Below are 8,972 nucleotides of genomic sequence, written 5' to 3' on the forward strand. Positions count from 1 at the left end.
ACTCCCCATAACCTCATAGAACTTCCTGATCAAGGTCAGAGTCCTTAGTCAAGGTCAACAGCCCATGTTGACCTCTACTCACCGAGTTCATGGAGCACATTCCAACTCGCCGAGCCACCGGAGTGACTCGTCGAGTTCCTTCGAATCCCGATCGATCCTTAAGGGCCACCCGTCGAGTTTCCCTCCTATAACTCGACGGGTACACACGCAAGTCTATCCAAGGGAAAAGTCGTCCGACTCGCCGAGTTGTTCTTCAACTCGTCGAGTTTTATGGCGATCTTCATCGGACTCGCCGAGTTGTTCATCCAACTCGCCGAGCTCAATGACCATCTTCATGGGACTCGCCGAGTCACCCTTGCGACTCGCTGAGTCCAATCAGTCCTCTTTCCATACAGATTTGTTTTGAGCCATTCAGCGGCTCCAAATCACAGATCCAAGCTTCTAGGGCATACTTATCATGTAAAGTTGCAAACTTTACGTACATGCATAGCTATAAGGGCTTCAAAAGTCTATTTTAAGTTCTTAATGGAGCTTCTATTCCAAGAGGGACTTCATCTACAACCAATACAGCAACTTTATGACTCTAGCACCCAAGGAGGGTCTAGATCTGAAGTTACAACTTCAGATCTAGCCTATAGCTCAACATCCCAACTTGAAAATCCATAAAAAGCCCTAGAACTCAACAAGAGGATAGAAAAGGAAGTAAAAATGGCACTTTGATACCTTCAAAAGATGCTAGCTGAGGTAAAACCCGTTTCCCCCTCCTTTCTTGCTTCAATTTCCTTTGCACTCTTAACTCCCTTCCTCCAAAATCCTCTCTTCCAAGCTTCAAAACCACTCCAAGGCACACACACACGAATTAGGGTTAATAAGGGCTCTCAAAGATTGTGAGGAAGCCCAAAGGAGGCTGAGGCTCCTTTAAATAGGGCGCAAACCCTGGGATTTAGGGTTTCATCTGCCAGCTCCTACTCGCCGAGTCCCAATAGTGGACTCGCCGAGTAGGTCACTAAACACGCGTTCTCACCCCGCTCCTACTCGACGAGTAGGTTGACCAACTCGTCGAGTAGAGCTTAATCCAGAAATTCATAATAATGAAACACCTGAGGATCGAGGCGTTACAATTCTCCCCCACTTGAACTAGACTTCGTCCTCGAAGTCTGCTAAATAAAACAATGTCGGGTAGTGTTCGCGCATTTCCGCCTCCGACTCCCACGTCCACTCGGATCCCCTCCGATGCTCCCACTGCACCTTTACTAAAGGTATTTCCTTGTTCCGCAGAATTTTCTTCATCTTTTCCAAGATAGCTACAGGCCTCTCCAATAGTTCAGGTGCTCATCGACCTGAATGTCATCCAATGATACCACTGCCTCCTGGTCCATGACGCACTTCGCAATTGCGAAACATGAAATGTGCTGTGGATCCGGCTAAGTTCCTCCGGAAGCTCTACCCTATATGCCACCTTGCCAACCCTGGCAACAATCCTGAACGGCCCAATGAATCGGAGACCCAATTTTCCCTTCTTCCTGAAACGGATCACACCCTTCCAGGGTGACACCTTCAGGAGAACCATGTCACCCACCTGGAATTCCAACTCCGATCGGCGTCGGTCGTCATAACTCTTTTGTCGACTCTGAGCGGTCTGCAGCTACTGTCTAATCTGCTGTATCATCTCGGTAGTTTGCAGAACTACCTCCGTCCGACCCATTACCCTGTGCCCAACTTCGCCCCTACAGACTAGGGTCCTACACTTCTGCCCATACAACAGCTCGAAAGGCGGGGCACCAATACTGGAATGATAGCTGTTGTTGTAGGCGAACTCCACAAGCGGTAGGTGGGAATCCCAACTCCCACCGAAATCGATGACGCACGCCCTCAGCATATCCTCGAGGGTCTGAATGGTCCGTTCACTCTGCCCATCAGTCTGCGGATGGAACGCTGTACTGAAATGCAGCCTCGTACCTAGTTCCTCGTGGAACTTCTACCAGAAACGGGAAGTAAATCGGACATCCCGATCGGAAACTATGGAAACTGGAACCCCATGGCCAGAGACGATCTCGCGGACATATAGGTCGGCCAACTTCTCCGCCGACGAACTCTCCCAAATAGCTAGAAAATGGGCACTCTTGGTCAATTGATCCACGATAACCCATATAGCGTCGAATCCATTTGCCGTCTTCGGCAATTTGGTGATGAAATCCATCGTAATCCGTTCCCATTTCCACATGGGTATCTCTAGGGGCTGCAACTTGTCATGCGGCCTCTGATGCTCGGCCTTGACCATTCTGCAGGTCAAGCACCTCTCAACGTACCAAGCGACATCTCGCTTCATACCACGCCACCAATAACTCAAACTCAAATCTCGATACATCTTGGTAGCCCCCGGGTGAATAGAAAAACGAGACTTATGAGCCTCCTCCATCACTGTTTGTCTAACTCCTCCAGTCATCGGAACCCAGACCCGACCATATCGAGTCAGCAGCCCGCGACTATCCTGAACAAACCGGGCGATTTCGCCTTTAATCCTTTCCAATTTTCTGTTCTCCAGTTTCATACCCTCGATCTGAGCATCTCTGACCAAACCCACCAGTGGGGAATCCACTGCTATCCTCATAGATCGGGCTGGGGTAGAAGACCCAGCTGACTTGCGGCTCAAGGCGTCCGTGACCACATTCACTTTACCAGGATGGTAAAGGATCTCACAATCATAGTCCTTGACTACATCTAGCCACCTGCGCTGCCTCATATTCAGGTTCGGCTGATCCATAATGTGCCTCAAACTCTTGTGATCTGTGTATATGGTACAACGGACCCCGTATAGATAATGCCTCCAAATCTTGAGAGCGTAGACCACTGCTCCCAACTCAATATCGTATGTGGGGTATCTCGTCTCATGCGGCTTCAACTGCCGTGATGCATAAGCTATCACCAGCCCCCTCTGCATGAGGAGTGCTCCCAAGCCTGCGATGGACGCGTCACAATATACCACGAAATCCTCCACTCCCTTGGGCAGTGTCAACACTGGTGCCTCGCATAACCGCTGTCGGAGGGTCTCAAACGCCCTCTGCTGCTCCGAGCCCCACCGGAAGTCCACCCCCTTTCTCGTTAGACGAGTGAGGGGTACACCAACCTTGGAGAAATCACGAATGAATCTTCGATAATACCCTGCTAAGCCCAAAAAACTCCTGATGTCTGAGGGAGATCTCGAAGCATCCCACGCATAACCGCCTCCACCTTGGCCTGATCGACCAAAATCCCATCCTGGTTAACGAGATGTCCAAGGAACTGAACCTCCCGCAACCAGAACATACACTTCGAGAACTTGGCATAAAGCCGTTCTCGTCGCAGCACCTCCAACAGCTCCCTGAGATGCTCCTCATGCTGGTCTCGGGTCTTGGAATACACCAAGATATCATCTATAAACACAATGAACGAGTGATCAAGCATCGATCTGCAAACTCAGTTCATCAGATCCATGAACACTGCTGACACGTTGGTGAGTCCAAACGGCATCACCACGAACTCGTAATGACCATAACGAGTCCGGAACACGGTCTTCTCCACATCTTCCTCCCTCACCCTGACCTGGTGGTAACCTGATCTCAAATCAATCTTGGAAAACCAAGATGCACCCTGCAGCTGGTCGAAGAGGTCATCTATCCTCGGGAGCGGATAACGGTTCTTTATCGTTAACTTATTCAACTCCCTATAGTCAATGCACATCCTGTGCGAACCATCCTTCTTCATAACGAAGAGGATCGGTGCTCCCCAGGGTGAGCTACTCGGACGAATAAACTGCTTTCCCAGCAGTTCCTGCAACTGAGATGACAACTCCTGCATCTCTAGCGGTGCCAAATGGTACGGCGCCTTGGCGATAGGGGCTGCCCCTGGCACTAGATCAATCCTAAACTCAACCAGCCTCACCGGAGGCACTCCAAGTAACTCCTCCGGAAATACATCAGCAAACTCTCTAACCACAAGGACCTCTGAAACTGAGAGTTGTTCTCTAACCCGCGTATCTAGCACATATGCCAAACAACTGGCACACCCGTGCTGAATATACTGCCGAGCCCTAGCTGTCGAACAGAACCTTGATCCTGACCTGGTGCCCTCACCATATACCACCAGTTCTCCCCTACTTAGGGTTCGAACCACCACCTGCTGGCCCTCACAGTCGATCATGGCGCCAAAACGGCTAAGCCAATCCATTCCCACAATCACGCATACATCCCCCATGGGGATAGGAATCAAATCTATCGGGAAAGACACTCCGAAAATCTCCAACTTGCATCCCCGGTAGACCGAAGTAGCAGAAACCCCGTGCTTGTTGGCGATCGAAACTCGCAACGGGCACTCAAGATCATCTATCAGCACACTGAACCCTCTAGAGAAGGTCTGAGATACGAACGACCGACTCGCCCCCGAGTCAAATAAAACCAAAGCAGGCAAAGAATTTACTAAAAACGTACCTGATCATAGGTACAACCAATAAGCATAACACAACTATAAAAACTGAGATAGAGAACAGAAACATACCAGCAACCACATCCGGTGTTGCCTTGGCCTCCTCGGCCATGAGCTGGAAGGCGCGACCCTAAGCCTTTGGAGTAGGGATGCAAACGAGCCGAGCCGAGCCTGAGCCTAACCAGGCTCGAGCTCGGCTCGTTTAAATATTTATAGGCTCGAGCTCGAGCTCGGCTCGTTTCGATCCTTATGGTACAAAGCTCGAGATCGGCTCGCTAAGAATTGTACGGGCTCGTGCTCGGTTTGGGCTCGACTCGTATACGGTATACTCTAATTTCCTAAAATGGTATTTATTAAATTATTATTTATTTTAATATTTAAAATATATATATATATATATATATATATATATATATATATATATATTATATGTAGGCTCATTTAGGCTCGCGAGCCTAATCGAGCCAAGTAACAGAGGCTCGAGCTCGAGCTCGTTTAATAAACAAGCCTAATATTAAGCTTGAGTTCGGCTCGGGCTCGTTTAAAATTGATCTCGAGTCGAGCTTTTAACGATTCAATCTCGAGTAGCTCACGAGTAGCTTGGCTCGTTTGCACCCCTACTTTGGAGGCTCCAACTTGACTGGCCTCCCATCCCCAATCCTTCCAGTAGCTGGCGCGGAACCCTGAGCCATCTTGGCGGCGAGCTGCGGACAGTTGGTCTTCACATGACCAACCTGATGACAATGGAAACAAATCCTCATATCTGCTGGAGGGGCGGACTGGCGACAGTCCCTGGCATAGTGCCCCTCCTTGCCACACTTGTGGCACCCTCCTCCTGCTCGACAAACCTCTGAATGAGCCTTGCCACACTTCCCACAAGTGCGGCTCTGATGACCCCCGGACCGTGTATCAGCGGTTTTAGACCGCTTAGGCGCCGGCTGAGACTGTGCCGGTGCCTGACGCTACTCCTTCAGCTGCAGTTCTATCTCCAACTCAAGCCGCCGCGCGGCTTCCTGTAGGTCCAGGAGGGTAACACATCGCTGAGTAGACACAAACTGTTGAATATCCTTCTTTAGCATACTCAGATAACAAGTCATCTGAGACTACTCAGAAGCAAACTCCGGGCAAAACATAGCCCTCTCTGTGAACATACAGGTAATCTCCATCACAAACTCCCCTTCCTGCCTCAAGGTCAAAAACTCCTGAGCAAGCCGCTCCCTTTCCACGCGCGGAACGTAGCGGGTGCGAAACATATCCCGGAACTGCTCCCAGGTAACAACAGCCCTCTGATCATTAGTATACAACCCAGTCATCAGCCTCCACCAGTCCTTCGCCCCAAGCCTCAGCAGGTTCAGGGCACACCTGACCTTTTGGTTAGCAGGACAGGAACACGTGAAGAAACATCCCTCCACGTCAGATAACCACCTCATAGCCCGAATAGCATCTTGTGTACCATCAAATGTAAGGGGCTTCATATTGTCAAAGTCCTGGTACTGGAAAGCCTTGCCGGCTCCTCCTCCTTCATTCCCTGCAGTAGTTACAGCCGAAGTGGCTGCAGCGGCAGCAGTCTCTGCTAGAGCGGCATACCACTCATCAAAGTACTCAATCATCGCGGCCTTAATCGACCCAAACATCTCTGGCTGTTGCGCTCGGAACGCAGCAGCAATCTCATCGTGCATGATCTCCCGAATCCGGGCATCCAACTCCTCAGTCCCGATCTGAACCACGGGCTCAGGTGCTATCGGCACCTCCAGTCCTCCGTCTCCTGACCCTGATCCTGATCTGGTCCCCGAAGCAACACGTCTCGTCACCACCATACTTCAAACAAACTCAATGTCTTAAACAGACCATATAATGACGGAAGACCAATTACCCTCCAACCCTAGGGGTTGTGACTTCCTTGATACGCGTATGGGTCCTGTGCTTTCAGTAGTATGGGCCCCTACTACCTTCCACACCTACCCATATTTGTGTCAAGCATCACCACAATGCCCTAAACTGTATTTAACACAATCTGCGCTCAACCCTCACTAACAGGGGTCATCGCCTAACTAGTAACTGCTCCTGTAGTTCCGCACCACTCACATATCCATGAAACTTCCATCACCCCTTGTAGCGCTAGTGTACACTGGCTGCACATAGTGTTGGACCCGATAAACTTTCGAATATCCGATCCTACACTAAGGGTTAATCGGGCATTCTCAGGCTATAAGATCTTGACTATCCACAGTAGTGGTGCATACACTAAACATCTAGAGTCATGATGTCAATCCCATATACAAGAAACCCTAGGCTAATAGGTATCATACAATCAGGCCAATCTATCATGCGATTCCTGAAAATACCTAGCCTAGCACTAGCATGCTGTTCTAATCATATCAGAATATCAAATAACTGTATGGTATTTTGGGGCTTACTTACAGGCTCCGACTGATCGTACCTTCTGCATCCTCCATCCTTTATTTTGAAAACCATTTTTAAAACTTATTTCCCAAAAATCTCCTCGGTTTGAGACTGGATTCACACGAGTGTTCCTCCAATTCGCTCAAACCAAGGCTCTGATACCAACTTGTAACACCCATAAAATTTACACCAAATTTAAACTTTTAATACTAACAAAAGAGTCAAATAGTAATTGTTTTTACAAAACATTTCCAATTCGTTTATCATCAGAGTGTCCCAAAATAGATCATGAGGATGAGGAGCGTTACAGCCACGCCTTCGCCTTCCCTTGCTCTCCTGAAGTACCTGAAACAATAAACTGAAAACTGTAAGCCCGAGGGCTTAGTGAGCTACCCCCAAAATACTAATACCACACTGGCAGAACCATGGCCATAACGATCAATCACATAACATACATACTGGGCCATCGGCCGGACTGGTCCGCCTTACTGGGCCTACAGTCTATCTGAATCTATCCCGAGCCTTCGGCATGACTGGTCCGCCGCGTGGGCCTACAGTCTCCCCAGACTGCTTAGAGGGTGTGTTGGCTTTAGTCAAGGTCAATAGCCCATGTTGACCTCTACTCGCCGAGTTCATGGAGCACATTCCAACTCGCCGAGCCACCTGAGTGACTTTTCGAGTTCCTTCGAATCCCAATCGATCCTTAAGGGCCACCCGTCGAGTTTCCCTCCTGTAACTCGACGGGTACACACGCAAGTCTATCCAAGGGAAAAGTCATCCGACTCGACGAGTTGTTCTTCAACTCGTCGAGTTTTATGGCGATCTTCATCGGACTCACCGAGTTGTTCATCCAACTCGCCGAGCTCAATGACCATCTTCATGGGACTCGCCGAGTCCATTTAGTCCTCTTTCCATACAGATTTGTTTTGATCCATGCAACGGCTCCAAATCACAGATCCAAGCTTCTAGGGCATACTTATCACGTAAAGTTGCAAACTTTACGTACATGCATGGCTATAAGGGCTTCAAAAGTCTATTTTAAGTTCTTAATGGAGCTTCTAGTCCAAGAGGGACTTCATCTACAACCAATACAACAAATTTATGACTCTAGCACCCAAGGAGGGTCCAGATCTGAAGTTACAACTTCAGATCTCGCCTATAGCTCAACATCCCAACTTGAAAATCCATAAAAAGCCCTAGAACTCAACAAGAGGATAGAAAAGGAAGTAAAAATGGCACTTTGATACCTTCAAAAGTTGCTAGCTGAGGTAAAACCCATTTCCCCCTCTTTTCTTGCTTCAATTTCCTTTGCACTCTTAACTCCCTTCCTCCAAAATCCTCTCTTCCAAGCTTCAAAACCACTCCAAGGCACATACACACGAATTAGGGTTAATAAGGGCTCTCAAAGACTATAAGGAAGCCCAAAGGAGGCTGAGGCTCCTTTAAATAGGGCGCAAACCCTGGGATTTAGGGTTTCATCTGCCAGCTCCTACTCGTCGAGTCCCAATAGTGGACTCGCCGAGTAGGTCACTAAACACGCGTTCTTACCTCGCTCCTACTCGACGAGTAGGTTGACCAACTCGTCGAGTAGAGCAGAACTTCATAATAATGAAATACCTGAGGATCGGGGCGTTACATTTCAACTCAGCATAAATAAATGAAAGAATACATACCAGCCACGACATCGGGCGCTGTGCGGACCTCCTCCACTGTCAACTGGAAGGCTCTCCCGCGAGCCTTCGGTGCCTCGGCCTTCACTGGCCAACCCTCAGTAGCTCGTGCAGTAGCAGGGCAGATCCATGCGCTGATCCATGTAACAGCTGTGGGCACTCGACCCTCCAGTGACCCGTCTAGTTGCAATGAAAGCAATCCATAAATCCCTTGGGGCAGTCCTTAGCTATATGCCCCTCCTTGCCACATTTGTATCAAGTACCCGCTCGACACACTCCATCATGTCCTTTGCCGCACTTCCCACAAGTGCGGCCCTTCTATCCTCCAGATCTCGTATCAGCGGGCTTAGTTTGCTTGGCTACCGGATGTACCTGTACCGGTCGCCTGTCCCTCCTCTGAGACTCGGCCTCCTCCCTGGCCTGAGTCTCTAGCTTAAT

The sequence above is a fragment of the Lactuca serriola genome, chromosome 5 (genome assembly GCF_051521515.1).
Source record: "Lactuca serriola cultivar US96UC23 chromosome 5, Lser_US96UC23_V15, whole genome shotgun sequence".
Lineage (NCBI taxonomy): Eukaryota > Viridiplantae > Streptophyta > Magnoliopsida > Asterales > Asteraceae > Lactuca > Lactuca serriola.